The sequence below is a fragment of the Girardinichthys multiradiatus genome, chromosome 14 (assembly GCF_021462225.1).
Source record: "Girardinichthys multiradiatus isolate DD_20200921_A chromosome 14, DD_fGirMul_XY1, whole genome shotgun sequence".
Taxonomy (NCBI): Eukaryota; Metazoa; Chordata; class Actinopteri; order Cyprinodontiformes; family Goodeidae; genus Girardinichthys; species Girardinichthys multiradiatus.
In genome coordinates, this window is record NC_061807.1 from 35,179,604 (window position 1) to 35,204,642 (window position 25,039).

General features: G+C 37.4%; 1 protein-coding gene across 3 annotated transcripts in view; it reads left to right on the forward strand.

Moving 5' to 3' along the window:
• The first annotated feature begins 13,024 nt into the window (after positions 1-13,024).
• zgc:109889 (uncharacterized protein LOC553542 homolog) overlaps positions 13,025-25,039 on the forward strand; it is a 45,552-nt gene continuing 33,537 nt past the window's right edge. For 2 of the 3 annotated variants that reach the window (XM_047386236.1, XM_047386238.1), the window contains exon 1: positions 13,025-13,323. The gene's annotated coding sequence lies outside the window, so the exon portion shown is untranslated. Of the gene's footprint in view, positions 13,330-25,039 lie in introns of all 3 variants that reach the window. The other variant, XM_047386237.1, reaches the window with a different exon arrangement.

Genomic DNA, 25,039 nt, shown 5'->3' on the forward strand with positions numbered 1-25,039 from the left:
GGGATATCATGCACTAATTAATTATTGATCATAAAATAGATTTAACTACATCCCTCATTATTTCCAATAAACTAAAATCATACTTGGTTTGCTCTCAGCAGTGCTGTTAATCTTTTTCAGAAGCCAACATTTCTTCTGTGGTGGTCATAGCCAAAGCACAAGTGGGGTAAGGATTTTTATCCTCTGTGGGCTTAAGTTGTAAAATTTTTAGTTTCAGTTTAGATTCTTCAGCCACATTTGTCTTGATTCCTTGTGTGTTGGTAATGGTGGAAAAACAATGCAAAGTTTGCAGAAATAATCCAGGTTCCCTACACGTGTCCCATAGGTGTGTAATGATCATAAGAGCCAAAAAAGAAAAATGTAGCTCTAAATTCAGTTACCACAGTTGCCATTAAAAATACTGGAAGTTGCAAACATAAATATTTTTCAACAAGGTTGAGTTCAGGGATTTAAGAAAGCCATTCCAGATGTTCGATGTTAGTCTGGTTTATCAATTCCAAAACCGGTTTTTAGACATGTGTTTGGGATCATTTACCTATTGGAACCCCCAACTGTGTCATCCATCTATCGATTTGAGATAAAGTTGAGGACATTGAAGGTAGTCCTTCATTATTCTGTCTAAATTGTGAAAGGTAGTACTACCAGTGGTAGAGAAATGGCCCTACCGCATGATGCGATCACCACCAAGCTTTAAAGCCAGAAAAACATTTAGGTTTGAAAGCCCTGACTCCTGCAATCATATTCCTGTCAATGTGGCTGAATTGCTTAATCTTTGTCTTACAGACAATAAAACTGTCATGGCAGGCTTCACGATTGTTGTTGGCAGGTCCTGTCCATCCAATAATTTTTTTTAAGCTGAGGATGGCTATGTAGGTTCTATTCCAGATCTTAGCAAACAGCTGAAACATCAGAAAAACCTGAACTAACACTACATAGGTTTATAAACTGATGATCCTAAAATCGGCTGTTGTGTAAAAAAGTGCTTTATTTGAATTACTAAAACATCAAATTAATATGAGATTATGCTCATGAACAGCATATCTAAGTATCCTCATATGTAGTTCTGAACAGAAGTGTATGTGTATTTTTCATATAGTCCAGTTTGTTTGTTTTTTTCAATTACTCTAGCTATAATCTCAATTAGTACTAAAGATCAGCAAAACTGCTCTTTGAGTTGTTGGCAAGGCAAATTAAAACTCATCAAAGACCCCTTATAAACTTCCAATGACCTTCTGCAGGCTATGAAGTGTTAAACTGTTAAAATAGAAGAATGCTTGCACTTTATCACAAAAAACTAAAATATACAACGCTTGGTGTGCAAAAGGAGGACATCTGCAATGGGACAAAGATTCTTAATACACGTCAAGAAATGTACGCAGAAGGATCCCTGCCCTACAAATCTGTTTAAAGTTTTACTCACACTCACCTGACTCACTTTGCTCCTGCAATGACATCTGTGACTCTGGTGTAGCTCACAGAATTAATAACACCACCTAGAAAATGAAAAATAGCAGGCTTGACTAACATCTTCTTTGTAACATTATAGGAATCTGACCCAGTAAGCCACAGGCTTCTTTGAAGCCCCTGAAACTTCTCGGAACTCAGTATTAACAACTTAGTCTACTTCAGAAATTCAATTTGTGGCAGATTTTCTTCCCTCCTAACTTTGACTGCATAAAGGTTTATGCCAGTAAGTTAGAACCCCAAACACCCAACAGGAGGAGGTGATGAGCTACTATAATTGACCTGGTATTTGTACATTTAGGATGAAAACAACAGCAGATGCTCCTGTCTTCATTAGTGTTTTTTCTATTGAGCCACAGATTTAAAATGTCTTCCTTTGTACAGATTTTCTTCCACAAAGAGCAGTTTGTATGAGCTAATGCTTGCACCAAAGTTTGTAAATGATGTGGAAAATATATTTTCTCCCTTACAGATGTCTCTGTCTTGGCTTTTGGAAACACTTCAGTGTTTTTGATCCAACTAAACAACCTGAGCTAACACGAAAACTTGCTTTCAAAGAATGATTTCATATGTGTAAAAGTAACTAGTTATGCGACCCTTGGTAGCAACACCTGTTGTCAAATATTAGTGATAACATTCAGAACTTTTGCCCTGCTTTTCTTTGCAAAGTTTATTTAACTCAGTCACATTGGAAAGTTTTAAAACATGACCAGCCAGCTTAAAGAGTCCTAGACCACTTCTGTCTGTCAGTCCTTACGTTCTCTTTTTGAAATGCTGTTAGTTTTAGATGTAACAGAAGATACAGTATAGACCAAAAGTTTGGACACACCTTCTCATTCAAAGAGTTTTCTATATTTTCATGACTATGAATATTGTAGCTTCACACTGAAGGCATCAAAACTATGAATGAACACATGTGGAATTATATATTGAACAAAAAAGTGTGAAACAACTGAAAATATGTCTAATATTCTAGGTTCTTCAAAGTAGCCACCTTTTGCTTTGATTACTGCTCTGAACACTCTTGGCATTCTGTTGATGAGCTTCAAGAAGTAGTCACCTGAAATGTTTTTCCAACAGTCTTGAAGGAGTTCCCAGAGATGCTTAGCACTTGTTGGCCCTTTTGCCTTCACTCTGTGGTCCAGCTCACCCCAAACCATCTCGATTGGGTTCAGGTCCGGTGACTGTGGAGGCCAGGTCATCTGGTGCAGCACCCCATCACTCTCCTTCTTGGTCAAATAGTCCTTAAACAGCCTGGAGGTGTGTTTGGGGTCATTGTCCTGTTGAAAAATAAATGATGGTCCAACTAAACGCAAACCGGATGGAATAGCATGCCGCTGCAAGATGCTGTGGTAGCCATGCTGGTTCAGTATGCCTTCAATTTTGAATAAATCCCCAACAGTGTCACCAGCAAAGCACTCCCACACCATCACACCTCCTCCTCCATGCTTCATGGTGGGAACCAGGCATGTAGAGTCCATCCGTTCACCTCTTCTGCGCCGCACAAAGACACAGTGGTTGGAACCAAAGATCTCAAACTTGGACTCATCAGACCAAAGCACAGATTTCCACTGGTCTAATGTCCATTCCTTGTGTTCTTTAGCCCAAACAAGTCTCTTCTGCTTGTTGCCTGTCCTCAGCAGTGGTTTCCTAGCAGCTATTTTACCATGAAGGCCTGATTCACACAGTCTCCTCTTAACAGTTGTTCTAGAGATGTGTCTGCTGCTAGAACTCTGTGTGGCATTGACCTGTTCTCTAATCTGAGCTGCTGTTAACCTGCAATTTCTGAGGCTGGTGACTCGGATGAACTTATCGTCCGCAGCAGAGGTGACTCTTGGTCTTCCTTTCCTGGGGCGGTCCTCATGTGGGCCAGTTTCTTTGTAGCGCTGGATGGTTTTTGCGACTGCACTTGGGGACACTTTCAAAGTTCATTCATTCAACTTCATTTCTTAAAGTAATGATGGCCACTTGTTTTTCTTTACTTAGCTGCTTTTTTCTTGCCATAATCCAAATTCTAACAGTCTATTCAGTAGGACAATCAGCTGTGTACTGTATCCACCTCCTGCACAACACAACTGATGGTCCCGACCCCATTTATAAGGCTTGAAATCCCACTTATTAAACCTGACAGGGCACACCTGTGAAGTGAAAACCATTTCAGGTGACTACCTCTTGAAGCTCATCAACAGAATGCCAAGAGTGTGCAGAGCAGTAATCAAAGCAAAAGGTAGCTACTTTGAAGAACCTAGAATATAAGACATATTTTCAGTTGTTTCACACTTTTTTGTTCAGTATATAATTCCACATGTGTTAATTCATCGTTTTGATGCCTTCAGTGTGAAGCTACAATATTCATAGTCATGAAAATAAAGACAACTCTTTGAATGAGAAGGTGTGTCTTTTGGTCTGTACTGTACCTTTCCTAATCATACCAATTTTGAATTGTCAGTCTACAGTATATGTCCACAAATGACCTGAAGATCCTTAAGTTGTTTTCTTGTAAATTTGACATGGGCATTTGTGTTGTTTTTGGTTAGTAGTGGTTTGTCTTGGAAATCTCTGTCAGATGTCATTTTTTGCCAAATCTTTTTTTCATGAACACCGACCTTAACTGAGGCAAATAAGGTCTGCTGTGCTTTAGACGTTGTTCTGGGGTAATTTGTCACCTCTTGGATGAGTCGTTGATGGGTTCATGGGTAGCTTTGGTTGGCTGGCAGTCAGTTGGAAGGTTTACCACCATTCCATTTTGTCTCCATTTGTGGATAACAGCTCTCACTGTGGTTCACTGGAGTCCCAAAGCCTTAGAAGTGTCTTTAGTTTAGAAGTTCAGAAGTGGACCTATAGTTACCACAGTTACTATAGGTCCACCATTTTCAGACTGATGGATGTTAATGAAATTGTTTTTTATTTGTTTTTAAATTTCTTTAGATTGGGACATGATGTGTTGTTTTCTTAGATCTTTTGGTCTATGTCATGCTGTCAGGCCGAAAATAAAGTGATTTCTTAATTCTGCTGGTCAGGTAAAGACTAGGCCTGTATGTGGCTAGAGAAGATGAACCAAAAGATGTGGGTAATCACAAAAAAAAAACATAATTTAAAAAGGGAGGCTGTTACATTTTCATACTGGTTTGGAAAGCTTTTCCTCTCTAATCAATTAAATTAGCATTTTAAAACTTCTTTTTGAATTTAATCATGATCCCTTTGTCTGGCAATAAAAGATTTTTGATCTAAAACATGAGGAAAAAAGAGAAAATAAGAATTCAGAAAGGGGTCAAATACTTTTCACAGCACTGTATGTTTGAAGCTCTCTAGCCCTCAAAAGAAATGAGCATGCAAAAATATGAGCTGTCACCAAAAGCATCTTAAATGCATTTCCTGCTGGTATGGTATGGTTTATGTTTTTCATTTAAACATAAAACATCATGATAAGTTTAAAATAGGGAAAAAACATACAAAAACAAAGAGGACAGAAATAGTAGTGTGAGAGCATAGTGTATGCCACAGTTTAATAACTATGTGTCCAGTGTACCTGTGTGTACCTGTGACTCAAGCTGCTGCCTGAGATTGATTTTCTGGTTTGTATTGATCGTGTCCAGGACTGCAAATTAAATCAAGACCAGATATAGAAAAGCAATCACTATGAAGAAATATGTGGAAAAATATAAAGTAATAATTTGATCGGGGTCTGGTGTGTACAGGGATAGCTTCAGTTATTTGTCAACTGTCCCTCCACTTTATTATTTTTTTCTGTATCACTGAATTTTATATTTCCAACATAGCTGCAAAAATAAAGGATTTGACAACAAAAAAATAATTTGCAATTTTTTTAGTCCAATGATCATTGGTTCATCAATGGAGACCACAGTTACTATAGGTCCACATTCAGAAGCCAGGAGTCGTTTACCAGGAGTCGTTCAGCAGCAGAAGGAAACAGGTGGCCTGACTCTATCAAGAGTAAGGAAAAATATTTATAACAAGATCATTGATTTTTTTGTCAAAACCCTAATCTCTTTCTAGATGTCACCTCAAATGTTTAACTTAATCAAAGGAAACTGAAGTTTTTATTTGTTGTAATTTTATAGAGGCAGTCATGACAAAAAATACATTCTGGCTCAGCTAAAACTCCACGGGATCATTACCTTAACATAGTATAACCTCCTTTGTATAGTAGGATATGATGGCTAACTGCATAGTTTAGTTTTTGTTTGCTATATTTGATCAGTTTGATTATGTAATGAAATCTGACGACTTTATTAAAACAGGAGTGCTTTTACGGGGAATGTGGCTTATTGTTTTCTTACTTTATAAAGTGTATGCAAAGCTAACATCACTGATAGCTAACTGTATTGATTAGCTTAGCTGAAACTTCCCGGTCCAAAGCTATGCTGTAAATTGCTTACTGCTAAAATAACAGCAACGTACTGGCAATAATTATCCTGCAGTTCCTGTATTTTAATTTACAGTAAAACTAACACTAAATTGATGTACAGTAGATCATCAGTGCTGTAAAACTAACAACAGATTTACTGACTTTACAGTTTTACTGTAAAGTCAAATAATGACTTGCCTGACTTTACTGTCTAAACTGGCAACAGTCAATTAACAGTCAATTTTGTCAGGATGAACTCTTAGAGTGGACCCCAGAATCAAGACAGGTAGACAGAAGCAGCTCAGTGAGTAGAAACAATTTAATAATAAAAAGCCAAAAGCTTACAGCTTGGTATGAGGCAAAAAGCAGACATAGACATGGATAGCCTTAGTATAAGCAAACAGTATAAACCAACAAGGAGCAAACAGAGCTAAAGAGTACAAATAGTGCCAGAGGTAGGAGAGACAGAGAGACTGACGGTGGGGTGAGGTGAGGTGGACTGACTGAAGCTGATTATGATGGCAATGGCTGAGAGAGGGAATCAAAACAAGACTGGAACCAAACAGTAATACAAGGACACAATCTAACTAAAGCAAATGCCTTACAGATAAAACAAATGCACCATAAACAATAACGTAGCCTGGAAAACATGAACAATAAAGATTAGAAGCATGACCCAAAAAATAACACTGAAATGCTGTAAACAAACCCTAAGGAAAAAACTAAAACCAAAGATCTACCAATTGTGATGTCGGTGGTGTAATGTTGAAAAAGATCCAGTATAAATTGCTGTAAATGATTAGAGAGACAGCATTTATTACTAAAAAAACATGTTCCTAGCTCATGTAAAAATTTCGAAAAGGCAGAACTTTATCCAAAAGAATTAATTGTGTAATTTACACAATAAACACAGGAGGATCATTTGAAAAGTAAGAGTAAATGTTTAAATGCCAAGCAAACAACAATCGATATATCAGTTTGGCTTGTGTGAAAGTACATTTCCAAATGATGAGCAATTATAAGTGGCTGCATTAGATGATTATGGTTTTCAAGGATAATTAAAACAATGCATTTTCTTCATAATTAAATTACATTCCAGTCTATGGCATTTTGTAAATTTGTTTGAGCTGTATACTTAAAATAAAGCACACTTCAATGTGGTGACAGCATGTAGAGCTTACTACACCGAATGGACTTTTCAGCCTTTATATATTAATCTGGGTATAAGAAGTATATGATTTTAGCATAGAATATAACATTTGTTGTCCACACTATTTCATAAAAGGTGAAAAAAAATTGACTTAGATTTGAGACTCTTTTATTTAGTAAAACTCCTGACATACCTTGTAGAATATATTGAACACACATCTCACTTACAAATGGCAACATTACACGTCAAAGTACGGAACAGGATAGGTCAGAAAAGGCTGAATGTAGCAAGAACCCACTGAGGAGTCCAGGGCCAGCATCACATGAAGCACATCACTAGTGGTCGTTCTGCTACAGACGACAAATACAAATCAGTTTTCAGTACAAAGTAGTACAAATTTGAGAAAAACAACTAACAGGCTATTAAAACAAATGTATCTGTGTTGTAAAAATTGGACAGTACTCAACATCCTTTTGATAAGAGTTCCAGTCTGCCTGTTCCAGTTCCTGTATAGACAAAACTTAGAACAGATTTTCTATTATTTGAACATAAAACACTGATGTTAGCCCTAATTAATCACCTTCTAATTTACTTGCCAGCAGTCAAACTATGAAACACTAATGCTAGCTAACTAATTTATTAAAGAACATTAGTTCCTTTCAGTTGTTCAAGAAAGGTAATTTAATATTGATGTAACATTTGGATGCGATAAAATATAAAGTTACACCACTTACTAGATAAAAATAAATTCCAAGAGTACTTACAGAAGACAGATGACTTAAACTCATACTTTCAGTAGGTAAAACCTAAAACTTAGTAGAAAACAAGCCATTCCAGCCCTACAAAAAATTCCATGGTCTGAAGGTTCAATCTTCAAGCTGTTTCAGCTGTCAGTCCTGCATGCAACTCAGTCTCTAAGCAGCTCTGAGATGGCCCACAGCTGCAGGTTGTTCAATGTAAACCCACATTTTTAAGAGGAACATTTCTGAAATCAAACCTTTCCAACTTGTTTGAATCCACATAAAACCGCTTTACGTTTTGTTTTTGCTTTGTACTCTGCGACATATTAGGGTTCAGACACTTTGTAATGTTAAACTTTCTTAAAGGATTGCTTATTTTCCATACCAATTAAAACAGGAATATTTTGTCCACAGAACATAATTTGTATCTTTCACGTGATGATGCTGGTTTATTTAGCAACCAGTGTTTGTACATTAATCATGATGTATCCTATCTACTGATTGAAAAGATAGATTCGGCAAATGACTGCCATTATATCCCTAAGGTGTCAAATTTACAGACGTGGATGTATTCAATAAATTGGAATATTATTGAACAGTTCATTTATTTCAGTAAATCAGCCAAGTCAAAAACATATTAATTAATTACATTTAGACTGATGTTTAAAAGGCTTTATATTCTGGTGAATATGATGATTTTCTGCTTACAGCTAAGGAAAACATGACATTTAAGATTAGAATATTACATCAGACCAAAAAAAGACAAAAACATTTTTAATAGAGAAATGTGAGCTGAATGAAAAGTATATTTAATACTTGCTTAAAGGTTGATATTTTTAAAAGGTGCTTTTAATCAGACAAACAAGCCTCTTGGTAATGCATATTCTAATTTATTGAATATGACTGTATGTCTTTGCTTGCTAAGTGTTTATCTTAAATGTCAACGAGTGAAAGCATTTATTGAAACAGTTTAATGATTAAAGTTTAAATATCTAGAGTTCAGAGTTGAGCCATGCAGGCAAACCCTCCAGGGCAGGGGGGACAAGTCCGGTCTTCAAGAGCCAGTGTCCTGTACATTTTAGATGTGCTGCTGTCCCAGCACAGCTAAGCTAATGGCTGAATTATCTTTTCAGTAAGTAATCAAGTTCTAAAGAGGCCCTGTAACAAATTATTCAGTTGTTAAACCAGAGTAACATCTCAAACATACAGGACAGCAGCTATTGAGGACTGGATATGACCCCCCTACCTCCAAATTATTGTATCTACGCTACCTTTATCTTGGATTTCTTTTTTCAATCATCAGAGTAGTCTGTTTTGATACAACCACAATGATATTAATATGTTAGCAGACAAAATCTATTCAAGCTGCATTAGAATTAGGAGTAGCACTTGGCACAGATTGGCTTAAGAAGCTCTTTACATGATTGCAAGTATAAAAGCAGTATGGAGGGTTGGCGGGATGATAAATCATAAGACCACTTGCATTTCCTGAAAAACATACTTCATCCAATTTTAAAAGGGGCCTCAGGCTGATTACTGATGAATGAAAGTGCTGCAGGCACGACTTCAAGCTGCTTCTGCAGCAACAGTAGTAACTGGAGGTCCGCTGAAAATGTCACTATTGCATTTTTTATGCCATTCAAGCTTTCAGGGGCTGGTAGTTTGGCTGCAAATGTGCCCTACACAAAAGATTGTACTAAGGTAAGCTACCAACAGTTTGAAAGCAAGTAAATACCACAATAAGCCACAAGGTTGGGACAAAGCTGTGCATGTTCCAACAAACAAATGAACAAACTGAAGCTAAAGAAAGATTACAATAAAAAGAATGAAATATGTGATTATGACGCTGTTGATCTTTATAGAAGATAAGCTACTTGTGCACACACAAAAAAAAAACAATTATACAACTCAATACCTCGCAAATTACTTTTCTCTATTATTATCTTAGAAATATTAATTTCATGTAATAATAAAAAAAAATTGAGATTATTTTTAAGTTTTTTTTTTCTTTACTCTTTTTTATTATTGTTATTCTTTTAGCAGCAATCAACATGTTATCTTGAGAGTGGGTGCTGTGGATTGGTGGCAGTGCTGCGTCCTTGGATGGTTCTTTCCCCTTGTCTCATAGTTGGCCCTCCTCTCAGCATGTCCTCATTGGCAATGCCATTTTACTTATTACTTACCATTACTAATATAAAAATAACAATAAGGACGATTATTATACTTATTATTATCATGGATTATTAAAAAATATAATCAGGACATGTATTTTGAGTCACCCTCTTTGTCCTCTTTAAAACCATTCCCTAAGTTCTCCTGGACGATTACCTACAATTGCCCTGCAGGGAAACAGATGGGACACTCCCAGCTCCAGCAGTGCAGCTGTAAATAAAGGCAGACTTATTCTGAATGCTGAAATGAGAATTAACTGAGCCTGCAGGAAGCTGGGGTGACCATGATGAATCACTTTACTTTAGCTTTTATAGAACCTGGTATTTAATTCATGTTGGCTCTATATGGGGAATAACAGTAAGATTTTTGATAAACACTTTCTCTGTGGAATTTGATTTCAGTGTGATTAGCAGGACCAGCGCGTTCACAGCTATATATTTTATATATTTATATATATTATATGTTGATATTAATATGCAGTCGACAAAAAGGTCTTATGCTCTTTTAGGGCTGGGCCTGGATCAGCACCACGGCCAGCGACAGAGGTCCGTTTGAAACATGATGCAGCAGTACCGCCCAGTGGTATAGGTGGGGAATAGCAGCAGAGTATGTAATATTACATTATCGTGCAGCCTAATAGACTTGATCTGTGCTTAAAAAGCCAGAGGAAATTCGTTTCTCTCTCAGTTTGTTCAGAAAAAAAAAAATTCTTTATAGGTGAATTGGAAAAAAAATGACTAAGAACGCAATGATTTGCCTTAACAACGGTCACTCCATCATGGGTGTGTTTTATGCACCTAAACCTAACCTTCTATCTGAACTTGGAAAATATGTTACCTTATAGCCTGCGCAAAAATTCAGATTTACCGGTGTATTACTTGTATGTATTGTAACTGCGACCTCTGTTCACAGTCCTTAAAGTCGCCAATCGTTACAGTTTATTTTTTATGGCGGAAAGTCAAGCTGCAGTGTTTTCAATGACCCGACTAAGGATTTTCGTTTTTCGGTAGCTTGAGCTTTTAATTGGATTTTAATTAGGATTAACAGTCTAAGCCAAATAAAAATTGCAACAAGTAGAGTGCTTTTGTAAGCAGTCCTTGGCGCAATAATACATGTGACACCAGCTCCCGTGGTTCAATAGCTCGAAATAAGCGTTTTGAGGGAAAGAAACCGTCGTGTTCAGGCCCCGTGGCGGCTATCCTCTCATCCTTTCTGCGACGTACAGGGGGAGAAACAGACTCGGTTGTCACCGGACGGGTTCGGCATGTTCGGTTGCGCATGCGTTCTTCCACTAGTTTGCTGCGGCTCTTTGGCAGCCTGACAGCTGCGTCAAGCTAGCAAAATCAGCAATGACCGCTGTCCAGAGCTGCCCAAATTAAGACAAATACAATATTTTCCTCGTCGACCAGCTGACTGCCGATGAATTACAGATATGTTTTGCTGCATATTTTGCAAACGAAGGTCGCAATGTTAAACATTACACTCAAGAAGCTGGATAAATGTACAACAAAACTTTAAAAACTATCCACCAAGAGTCAGACTACGTTCAAATCCAGGAATTAAACAAATATGCAGACATAGATTGGTTGGGTTAGTAAAATGAATATATTATTTGATTAGTTTACCAATCAGCTATTGAAACCAATAGAGCTACAATAACAAAGTCTGATATGTAAAATTGACTTACCTTAAATGATTTATACCCTTAGAATTGGCACTTACTCCACTTACTCTTCTAAAATTCGTGGGATTTTATAAATTAGTCCAACAGCACTAGTTTTTTTATTGTTTTATTTGTTTTATTTTAATGGTTTTATCAAAACATTATTAAGTAAAACATTGAATTAGATGATCTGGGGTATGATCAGGCACAGCTTGATTTTCTATTCTATTATATTCCTACATTAATTGATTATTGTATGCTTTTGAATGGTTTTTGCACATACAAATATGAAAAGTGCGGCACACCCCCTTTATTCTGATACCACTAAATAAAGCAGTTGTTCACAGATGTACTCGGTCCAGTCTGCCTTAGCCTGAGCAAAAGTGTCAGTCTCTAGATGTTTATAGCTGGTAGAAACACACAGAGTACCCAGGGAGGACCCATGCATGCACTGAAAGAACAAGCAGCGATTTGAACCCAGGACTTTCTTGCTGCAAGGCAACAGCACTTATGTAATAGCGGATATTTTTATTTGTTTCTTGTATTTACTGTTTTTTTATTCAAGGGTGAACCATTTTTACTATTATGGTGAATATTTTAGAACCATTAAATTATACTGAGATGACACACACAGGTAGGCTTGATTCATTTAAAATCTTTGTTTAACCAGTTTAGTCCTACTTATATCAAATACCTCTTCTACAAGGGAGACCTGGCTGAGGTGGACTACATTTTATCATTGTCTTGAACTCAGTTAAAGTAGTACGCTGAAATTCAATTCAATTATATTCTATGCTTCTGGTGGCAAAAACCTTTCTTGCCCAGCTGTTTAGTTTATTATATCTATACTTACTTTGATTAGGTCACTTCTAAAGGCAGTTGGCTGCACTAAATATGGGTATTGATGTAAATAAAATCAGTATATTGTTTTAAATCTGAAGCTCAATGGGGCTGGATTCAAATGCACACAGCCCATTTCGCATTTGTATAAAAAAAAAAACTCCAGATTTTGATAACCTCCAACTCAGTTACAAAGTTTCCAAATAAAAAAACATAGAAGTTTGTAAAGACACAATGTTTTTAAACAAACAAAATTGGAAAAATTCAATTCAGCATGAATACTTTAGATGTTTGGAGCATGAATCTTACACGAAAAGTAAAAATGCCCTGCATTTAAAAATAAGATGTACAGTAAAACAAACAATATTGGTGGAATAATTTTTTACTGAACACTAAATAAAAAGTTAATGTGGGAATAAAAATGGAATGCATTTTTAATGTGAATATAGAATTCTGGTTTGTATTTGTCTGGCAGTGACAAAGAGGATGTATTTTATTTCAAGATCCATCAAAGACAAAGGAATAAGGTTTAAGAGTAAAAAGAGATTGTAGAAACGTGAATGTGTTTCTTTAAGGGACTTTTATTTTGAAGTTCTGGTTGAGTTCCTGTGTCACAAACTCCAGCTTGATACTCGTAAGGTCGACAGACGCTGCCTTGGAAACGACATAAATCCAGTGCATGCGGCTGGGTTTCAAGCAGGGACCTACATTTCCTGACTTCAAAGGCTTCCGCCCCTCTACTATCCTCCTCTTCCTCCTCCACCTCTTCCCCATCCCTTCCTCCATTCATCCACCCATCCATCCAGTCCGGCCTTGATCTTTGCGAGCATGGGTGATCTGAAATGAAGCGCTGCCCAAGAGAGGAGGCACGGCGAGGAGCTTAGAAATAACCGAGAGAGAAGGTGACGGGAGGTGCCGCAGTCAGGTAAATGTGAGCGGATTTCCAATCAGCTTTGCATGCCAGAGCCATGGTGTGGAGCCGTGTCCATGCGGGGGCACATAGCCACGGAAGAGGAGGAGGAGGGAGGGAGGGTGATGCATTTGTTTTTGTTATTGTTGCACGGACAAATCACAATGCGTGCGCACTTATAGACCCGCAAATGTGTTAAAATAAAGGCTCGCGGTTTTAAATCAATATATACATTTATGTGTAAACGAATTTATGCAAGCAGGTGCTCCTTTTTGCAGCATTCACACCATTTTCTCATCCCCTGTTTGGCGGCGGCGCGCTGGTCAGGTGCCTCTCCTCTCTGTCTGCAACAAAATGTCACCAGTTGGAAGATTTTTTTTTCTTGCAGGATTTGTCAAAAAGCACGCTTCAGGCATCAAGAAAGAGAGGGAATAAATGGAGTTTATAAAAGAGGAGGTGTACAGCGGATTAAGCCTGTGACAGGGATCCACTGGATCTTCTGAAAATCGTGCTGCTAAAACAAGAGATATAAGAGAATAGAATTGAATTTGTGTTCCTACTGTCATGATCTGTACGAATGGCAATGTTTGGACATAAGGTGTGCATTGGAATTGACTGCATAGGTATGTTAACGTCTTACTGTCAGGCTAAAAACATAGGTGTGTTAGTTATTATTAGTAAGATAATTATTGCATTTTGCTATCGTAGCAGCTGCTTCTGTTGAATGCTGGTTGCCTTCATGTCTAAAGGCCTCCTGGGTCTAAGCAGCCTCAGATGTTTGGGCGGAACTTTGGTAATTTGAACAAGCATATAAAAAATCTATTATTTTATTAGCATTTCCCATATCTTAAAGGTTATCCAAGTGTTTGGTGCTGTGGGGCTCTAAAAGAGAAGCTGCATAGACTGTGTGCCCCATTAATGTTATTGTCCAGGGCTGTTTAACTGGCAAATATACAAATTCGAGATCATAAAAGTATCCTGCTTTGGATAAATGTCTCTTTACAAGTTGCATCTCAACAACACATTTTTGTAGCCATCAGTGAGCTTGATGTATAGTCTTCCTTTTTCATTATTCCACCCTCTTTGTGGAGAGCACCAGTGTGGCAGCAAAACAGCACCAAAGTATGATGCTGCCACCACCATGCTTTGATTTGGTTTGAAAGCCTCAACTTGACTCCTGCAAACATACTTCCTGTCATTGTAACCAAATAGCTAAATTTGTGTCCAGTCAGACAGTAAAATTATTCCCCAGAAGGAATTTAGCTTGATCATATATGCGGTAAAAGAAATGGTTTAAATAAAATGAGTGAAAGTCAGGATACAGATGAACAACCTGACCTGATATATATTTTATGGCAATTTGGAAATGGTTCTCATTTTTGTATGGGTATAATACAGGTTAGGGTCCTGTTGTGCACAGGCCTGAAGAGCACAGCGCCATCACAACTGCTGTCCTATTAACAAATACACTGAGTCCCTTTCACTGGGTTCTTTCATGTCTGGACCACAGCCTGACTGAATGCAGATTAAATAAAAGGGTTCTTTAATGCATGTTTGTGAAGCTTCTGTACAACACAGAGTCATACTCTTGAGAGGCTGTGCTCACAGAAGCTTACACTGATTTATTACGTAAGCCAATCATGGAGGAAGGAAGGCCAATAAGCCTCAAATGTGCACATACATTATCATTCACACAGTTACTTAACTTCAGTGAGTGAAACTAAAATGTGGAGGGGGACATTTTGCTGGTTGATAAATCTTTATTTTTTGCTTGGGGAGAAAATGGTAGATTTTCAGGGCATTTTTTGATACACATATGCATAATTTTTAGAAACATAATTTTACTTACCAGGTTTACTATAATTTTTATTTGTGAAAATACTGATTCAATAGGCAAATGCATCAAACACTCATGGCCTGTTCATGGTTTGAATAATCCTCCATCATGCTGTATAAGATATCTCTTACTGGAACCCATCGCATCCCATATTTGCTTAAGTATTGTCATAGTTAAAGCTACTTCTCTATTCTCTCTGTCATGAAAAAAGCTTTGTTACTAACTTAGATGTGGCTTCAGACTTTATGGTGACAATTCCCACTGTTTTGAAATAGTTGTCCAAGTGGATTAGATTTCTTTTGGCAAACTGATTTTATTTTACTTTATAGCTAAATAAAATCAGTTTGCCACCACTGAAGAGCTTGTTTAATATAGGGAACAGTCTGAAAGACTAGGGGACAGCAGGCTTGTGACCTTGAGTCCTTTATAGAACCAGCAGATAAAATGTACGTTATTGCTTCTCATCTAGATGAGATGGCCTACAATTCAGCCTGAGAACACTGTTGTGAATTAAAAGGGAGATCAAAACATCTACAAAGAGCAACTTCGTCCAATAATCGATAGACAATTTGGTAAAGTGATTAGAGTTTTTTTCATCTGAACAGCGGCCAGAAAACTTAAGCCTACTGAGAGCCTGTGGGCAGTTCTCAAAAAGCAGGTAAATAAACAAAAGAAGAGAGAATTATAAATGTTTTAACAAAAAAATGATTACCTTTGTAAATGCAGTCTGTTCGCATAAAATTGAACACATTAAACATGAAGGTTTTGGTTGCTGTTAAATAAACAAATCAAGCGGGATCTAGCCAAATCACCCAAATCTGTACACCCATTAATACCCAGGTACCGCCATTTCATCCCCTTCTATTTCAGTTTTTTTTTTATCAATTAGAAATGTCTTACCCATGTACTGAAACCACTAGATACCTGTATTTCCGTAAATTGTCTAGATGAGTGGTCTTAAAAATGGTGAAATTTCCCATTTAATTTTTTTGAAAACTTTAAACAACTCTAAACAACAACACCCTATCACTGTACAAATTATCTGATGAAACCTAGAGTTTGAATGGAGTGTGGCTATGAATCTTTTGAAATATTGACTAACACAAACGTCTACATAATGACTACCTTTTGACATCAAGAAAGTATTTTGCTGTAAAAAAGAACAACAAACATTATGTGATAACCACCTCTTTGCCACAATTTGAACACATGGAGAGCTTGAAGATGCAGGATGTTTTATTTAGCATTAAACAACAACTTAAAACAAAGAAAAAAAAGGCATTTACTTGCTTAACATTTAATTAACATTAGAGGTTTTTTGTTTTTTTTCAACTACTGGTCAATTATTCATATGCCCATGAAATCATATGCTGAACAGAAAAGAGCAATCCAATTTAAGTACCATTATTAAACACACTTTGAATGGCTCAGTCGAACTGGGTCTGTACATCTTGGTATAACGGTCCTGCTCTCCATGTTGTCCTTGTGACAGTTATGGCAATTTGCTTAACCTTTTCCTTAAGTCGTTGTCCTTTTTTTCCATCCTAAAGTGTTTCTGTCACAGCTTCCATGCACTCTTTGATCATTTCCCAGTCAGTGAAAGGCTTTTTGTGTTTTCCCAAAATGCACTGTACTCACAGTGAACACTCATATGCTCACTGTTGTGCTATAAGAGACCGTATGCTTCTGTCCATTTATCTTTAAATGTGTGATTTTCATAGTCCACTTTATGTACTTTTGATGAAGCCATCTTCTTTTACTCACTCATCTGTGCACCACCAAGTCATTGTGCTATTAGCAAGCATGAGCTCCCAAACTAGTAACTTAGAAACCCGCATTAAAGGACCCGCATAGCTTCTTCTTTGTTGTTTTCTGGCGGTTGGCATTCAACGATGTGGTGCATTACTGCCACCAGCTGGCTTGGAGTGTGGACCAGAATGTCGCTGACCTACATAGCTGCCCATCACGCCTGTTCAAAAGTCAGACGCGGCAGCCGACAGGAACAAAATGTTTATATCTACATAGTAAATGAGAAAATGCTTTGCAGTTAGGGTAGCAGCAGCAGCCACGACTGAAGCAGCTCATGGCCTGACTTGCATCATGTGCAGCCCAGGGCCAGACGCTCCGCAGGAATATACCATATTAACATGTGGTGCAGGTGAAGATAAACACTGTTGGACAACATGCAGAAATATATAAATGTTTAAAATCAGGTTGGGTCCGGACTGGACGGCACATGGGTCTGGATCCGGACCATGGTCCACTAATACTTGACCTGTGAAATAGAACTATTCCGTTATTTATCTCATGCTTTGAAAAAGATAAATGTAAAATAATCTCCTTCTTTCTGGCTTTTTAGTTGCTGCCAATAAGTTAGTCATTTATTCAACAGTTTTCCTCAGGTTTGATTTGAAATAACCATAACATCCTAGGTTTTCGTGTAAATTTTTAAAGCACTTTGCTGTCTGGGAACGTTGGCCTCTTTTTCCTAAATCTGTCTGAATGTAGCTTCACTCTGCCATCATCTGTCTTCCTGACCTAACTCCTGCTGGTCCCTCTGGGATGATGCAAAGTACAACAATCACTGACACACGTGTGTGGGCTTGAACCAGCGGAAGAACACTCATTGTCTTGCTTGTACCCCTGGTCTGTTGCACTCACTCGCCCATAGACGTCTCTCAGAGGTCATGAAAAATTTGTAGTTTTCTGTCTGCCCATTTTCCCGCCCCAACCGACGCAGTCTGCCTTACTCAGCGGTTTCCAGGCTCGTTTATTTTCTGCCCATAGATCGACAAGCCTGCATGTAAGAGGTGGCAGCGGCTTGAGGGCAGTGTTTGGGTGTTCATGCTTGGGTGTTGCTGGTGGTTTTGTTGGCAAAGCTAACGATCCAGCCTTGATCTGGCTGCCTGCCTTCGGGTTTGCTGGGATAATCTATCAGTGAGAATTCAATGTTGGCTGATCCGAGCACATCTAATAGTTGATATTTTAATTGATCCATCAGTTGAGGTCTTTAATTTCTCTTTTCCAGAGAGGTCAGAGGTCAGGGTGAGCTTTTACAGTTCGGTACCTTGGAAATAACTGAGATACATGCAAATCTTTTAAAACTGCTAAACAACAGTGTTGTTGTGTAATAAGGAATAATATGCTAATAAGTTGTTTCATAATTGATTAAATAACTATTAGTCTGGGGGCTGGTGGCGCAGTTGGTAGCACTGTTGCCTTGGGGTCTTTCTGCATGGAGTTTTCATGTTCTCCCCGTGCATGCGTGGGTTCTCACCGGGTACTCCACAGTCAAAAGACATGCCTGTTAGGTTAATTGGTCTCTCTAAATTGTCCTTAGGTGTATGAATGAGTGTGTGCATGGTTGTTTGAGTGTTGCCCTGCGATGGACTGGCGACCTGTCCAGGGTGTACCCTGCCTCTCGCCCATAGACTGCTGGAGATAGGCACCAGCTCCCCCGCGACCCACTATGGAATAAGCGGTAGAAAATGACTGACTGACTTTCGGTCTGTTAACTATTGTCCTATGGCGGTGGTATTAGGACTATAGATGAAAAAGAGATTCGAGCACTGGCATTATTGAATAGCAAACTCTGCACACAAAATAAATTCAATAACTTCTCTTTGAAATATAAGAATTTATTAACAAAAACAATTCAACCCCAAGTTAAAAATATTTAACAAACTCTTTACTAGGCTACAACAATTTAACTAAACTACCAAGCAATATGAAGGAATAAAGTGAACTAATGAACTTTGTACAAATAAAGGAACAAGGGAACAAAATAAGTGATGCAATGATATGACAGTTAATGTGGATATTTATGTTTAGGAACCAATGTTTATCTTGAGGAATTTTGGAATGAGGTCAAATTAGTTTCAAACTAATTAAGGATAGCAATTGGTTTGTCTTTAAACAACCAGTCACAATGAAGGTAAGTAAAACATTATTTTAACAAAAAAATATTTTAAAGAATGATTTGCCAAATTAGAACTCAAATATTTGACTTTGCTGGTGCTAGCATTCGGTCAACAAAGGGAAGTAGCTTGTTTCATAACCTTTTTATTAATCATGCTTGAAATACCATTATTACAAAGATTAAGATGACAGATGATTAGAGACAGCGTCTTCTCTGGAGAAATATCTTGCTCAGGTTTCTTTTCTGCAGAAACTCAGAAAGAAAGGTTCAAGACAAGCTGGTCTTAATTACTCCTTCTTACCATGAATGCTGGATTCATTAGCAACAGATTAACTTCTGTTCTCATCAATCGGCAGGGTACTCAAATACCAGATCGTAGTCAACTTTGGATCCAAGGATTCTTCACAGTAGAACAGTTTTATACCCGCCAGCGTGTTTCAGACTCTCTTGTGCTGTTCCTCCCCATTGCAACCAACTTCTGCTAGCGTGAGTAATGGGAACGAGCAGACCTGGTAGGACAGTTTTGTTAGTGGCTCCATGGCATCAAGGGGTTCCAGCTGTGACTCCTCCTCCCTGGGCTAAGGCTAGGTTAGTGTTTGTAATCAGAGATGCAGGGTTTCCTACCAGCCTCTTTAATTGTGTACAGATAAGTCCATGTTTCTTCTCATGACTAGGGTACAACAGTGTGAAGATGGGCCTTCACAGCAAATTAGAGCAAATTGTGCTTTCAACTAGCCTACACAGTTATGTATCTATTAATCTGTTATTGTGTCAGTTCAAATTCAGATCTGGAAAATAAAAGGGTGTTTGCACTTTTGTAAAGTTCAACAGATGTTTACATCTACACAGCATGGGACATCTTTTAAAAATGAATTTTTCCACTTTTTTGTGTATGATAAAATGCTAATTCAAGATATCTTGGCCTGAATGGTTGCCATTTGTACAACTTATCTTCCCACTTTGTCTATATCTAAGCATGTTCTCCCCATGCTATATCTAAGCATGGGGAGAACATACCGACCCCCATGCAGAAAGACACCAGACCAAGATTCAAACCCAGGACCTTCTAGCCGTAAGGCAGCAGTGTGATCGCAAAGTCTTACTCATAACCTCTATGAATCAGTTAAATATATATATATATATATATATATATATATATATATATATATATATATATATATATATTAAAACTAAAACATGTTCCACAGAAATGACCAGATTTCAAAAGGTTTGAAGTACAAAATCCTTTTTTCAGTTTAGTGAAGTGTGTTTTGTTGATTTCTAGCTACACGAGGAACATTAAAACTGCAATGAACACATACTTGAAACAGAGAAGAAGGAGCTTGTACTATATACTAACTGAAAGAACAACACACATAGTAATGTGTAGGCCACTTTTTATTAGGCATGGGCCAGTATTGTATTTTTATTAAAAAAAATATAACCCTGAGTAAAAACATATATATCATGGAATCAACACAAACATTTTAAACAAAAAATCAGTAAATGATCTTAGTGCATTTGAAGAGAGAAGCAAACATTATTACATTCCAGCTGCTAAAATAATATTTAGATTTTTACGATTATAATTTAGTTGTCTGACATTTGTTCCTGATTGATTTTTTTTTTTTTTGGGGTCAGGTTTTAGATTAGATGAGGAGCTATGAAATCATCATTTTTATAAAATTGCTAATGCTATCTTCATAAAAAACCTTGTTTACTGTACGCAAGGCCAAGCACGAAAAAAAAAAAAAACATCTTTGTAAATTCACATAACACTGTTCCCATGTGGAGAGCATATGGGAAGTAAGTTCTTTTTCTACATGATTACAACTTGAAATCAATCCGATTTCATTCTTATTGCTAGTGCCTGTAAAGTGTCAGATTTATTGCCTCCCCCTGTAGAGGGGTTGCTAAAATGCTTGAAAATAACATGTCTGCAATAACTTAATCTTACGCTGTAAAAAATAAAAAAAATCAATTCAGCAAATGAACAATTCCTATAAAATAAAGGAAACTGAAGCATTTTAATGTACACTTTTTAAAAGGAGCCGAGTGTCTTTAGTCATTTCAATAATAATCAATGTCCTGCTGCTTCCCTAGGGTAAAATATGACACAGAGGCATATTTCTCTTTGGTACTCTTCAAAATGGGAAAGATGGAAGAAGATGGCATTTATTTTATAAGTCAGGAAAGGGCTACAATAAAATAGATAATTTCATAAACTTGTACATAGGTTTAGAATAAATCTCAGAGCTATAATGAAAAAGCAACTGAAATGGTGTCAAAGAAGGGTGGATTAGGACCCATGTTTATCTTTCCACCATGCACAGTGAGGACAATAATAAACAACGTAAAGAACACTCTAAAGCTTACTCTCTAGATGTTTTTTATATGACAACCAGCAGTTTGAAAGGTATGTGAAAAAATCCTTTACTCTTCAGCCATCACAAACATAAACATTTAGTGTTTGATAAAATGAGACATTCACTAAAACTCAGACCATCTGCGAGTTTTAATGAGTGTTTGAGGCCGATAGGTTCATACTTAATTATAATAACGAATATATAACATTGAATGATGTAATAAAAATATTTATTTTATTATTATTATTTTTTTTAAACATTTAAAATTTGATTCCCTAAACAAACTACTGAAAGTAAGTTTAAGGAGTAGAATGTTAGGGGGGAAGGATGACTGTTCGGGCTTTATAGTTTTGTCACAGCATGCTAAGGATGAGTAAATTATTACTACAATAAACATAACAAATCAATGCAGCCAGGGCAGGACAAGGGAATGAGCGAACAAATTGAAGACAAAATTACAATGTAATTCAAGGCAAGGCATGGCAAAGCAAGTTTATTGCAGGATTCACACACAAAGCAATTCAAAGTGCTTTACAGGAAAACAAGGGAATGGGGATCAACAACAAAAATGCATACAAACAGGAAGTTTGTTCCTAGAGCCGCAATTTAGGGCAATTTAAGGCTCTGCTGAAACCCTGTTTCTCTTGGGCAACAACCAGTTTGCTCAGGTGTAAAACAAAGTCTGAATAAGTTGAAAAGCACCATGGCCACTGTTAAGTACATGATGGATCTGTAATGCTGTGGGCCAGATTCTCTTCTAGGGAACCTCGTGTATGACATCATAAACTCTTTGTAATACCAGAAGATTTTAAATAAACTAAAAAAATGGGTCATCATTGAGCATTTCAGCAGAATAGTTATAGAAAGCATATGGCCAAATCAATGCAGAAATGATTCAGCAGACAAAAAAATCAACCTTCTTCCATGGTCATCTCAGTTCCCAAACCTAAAACATGTGGGGCTTAGCTGAAGAGAGGTTTTAGGAGACAACTAAGTGCTTTCTTGTTGGGAAAAGAGGATTTTACAACATATTAATAGCAAGTTTAGCAATAAATACTGCACTGTTGATTCTGTAAAAAACATATTTATGTGTTTCCTCTGCTAAATAAATGTGCTCCAATTAAAGATTAGATTTTTCTACTGTTTTAAGAAGAACAAGTAGAACAAATAATTAATTTGTTTTAATTCTTTTACATATCTTTACCAAAGGTACAAATAAAATATTTACCATCATGTCCTGTTCTGAGGTCTTAGGAGGAATAGGTTGTGTTAAATATCCTTATCTATTACACGAATCCTTTCATAGTTTTTCTGAAACAATGTAAAACTATCAATAGAATGAGAAAAAGTGGCTCACGGTTGTTATCTCTGCCTTTACCATATGGATTGTTAATTTCGCTTAGCCAGACCTAATAGTTTTAATTGTAAGCCTCCATCTTTAACAGCTAACAAATAACACATATCTGTTTCTTTTATTGGAGCCTCCCAGTTTCATCCTGGACCAGAGAAACTGGGACACTGGGATCCATCAGAAAACGAGTTTAATGTGACCTGTGTTTCCCTGCCTTCATCCCAGTATAGGACCTTTTCTTCCCACTGACTCTGCTTCAGTAGACCCAGTTTGTTCTATACTCTGTGTGTGACACTGTCAGGTCACACGATTTTGCCGGATGACTTGTTGTGATCGCGCTGAGGCCGGCGTTTTTAATTGTGGGAGACTGGGTCGCAGAGGGAAATTTCCCCCAACACACAACCAGGCAGAGGGTGAATGCTCCCCTGTAACACCACAGTCACTGCATTCAGCCCAGAGCTAACCTGTTTACTAACCGCATTAGCAGACAATAAAAAGAGGGTATGATACAACAGAAGGTAGGAATTGATGGAAAGCATCTTTAGCTCTGTGTAAACCAAGTTATTTTAAGTGTTTTAATCTATCTTCTGATGACAATGGCGTCCGAAAAGGTCTTGGATGACTGAGAATCTGCACCAGTGTATTGGGAAGAAAACCCTACAAATGTGGGGAAATGGGAAGATTTTAAGTAATTGTCACTTGTCAGATTACAGGACCTATTTTTGCTTAGATGCAGATACACTAAAGACTTAGGGACACAAAGTAGTGCATCGTTGTGAAGTGGAAGGGTTTTAAGGTTTTTTTTTACAAATTGAGGTACATTTATTATTATTTATATTTATTAATCCATCTTTACTATGATACCCCTAGATAAAATCCAATGCAGCCCGTTTTCTTTTGAAGCCTCTTATTAAATGTAGTCTGTCTGTGTACCATTTAATCTCTGTGTAAATCCAGCTTTTCTCTAAAGGCCTCAGACATTTGATTGAGAACATCATTGAAGAAACAACATCATAAAAACTGAGGAACACACAAAACATTTCAGGGAGAAAGTGGTTGAGATTTTCAAAGCACATTTAGGTTCTAAAATGATACCCTACGTACAACTGTAAACCCAGCAAGACATGGCAGTTATGTCAATGGTGACTCTAGGGGAGCTGTAGAGATCCAGTGCTCAGGTGGGAGAAGCTGTCAGCAGGAGAACTATTAGTCGAGCGCTCCACATATACCGCCCTGTTGGAACTTGGCAAGGCCTACGGTGGCAAAGCCATAAGAAGTCTTGTTTTGCATTTAGTCATAAGTGATGTAGAGGACACAGCAACCATTTGATCTAAATGCAAAATCCTGTTTTGAGATTAAACAGTGCATATGATCTTACACGTAGTCAACACATAGTCACCATAGTGAAACATTTTGGTGGCAGCATTATACTGTGGAGATGCTTTTCTTTAGCTGGTTAAAATTGTTCAGAAGATAGATAGAGATAAATATACAGCAATCCTGGAAGAAAGCCGTTTAGAGGCTACAAAAGACATGGAGATGGAGAGATGGAGGTTAATTTTCCAGAACGACAGCTAACCTAAGAAGGCAGCCAAAGATGCAGTTTAGATCAAACTATTTGTTACAGTGGCCCAATTAAGTTTGCAAAGAAGCTGGTAGAGACATGCCTCACTTGCTGCTGTAACTGCAGCAAAACTATTGAATTTTAAGTCTTAAACCATGAATCATTTTCCTTCCACTTCACAATTATGCACAAATTCTGTGTTGATTTATTACGTAAAACACATAACAGAATACACTGAAGTTATTTGGTTAATAGGCTGCAAAATTGGAAAATGTTTAAGGGTTAGGAGAACTTTTGCAAGGTACACAACACACTAAGCCACCGTTTGTACCAGATTCTGTCCAAACCACACCATTCATTCTGGGAGTTTTGTTTTATTCAGTAACTGTATTTTTTCACTGTAAACTAAGTTCAGTGCTTTTCCAATGACTTCATCATCCTGCCAAAATCGAAACGAAACCATGACAACAACTCTTCAGAGTCAGAGGCTGCCTCTCTGTGAGTGGAGGCGAACGAAAGGGCAAAGAGAGGGAAGCTTCTGGCTCCTCATCTCCTTTCTGCTTCTCTTTTACGCTGCTCTTCACTTTTATGCTTTTGCATAATTTGTTTTTAGGGAGGATCATTACAAAAATGGGGTGAGGGGCATAGCTTTGTAACTGCAATCATTTTGTACAATAGCCTCACCCTAGAGCAT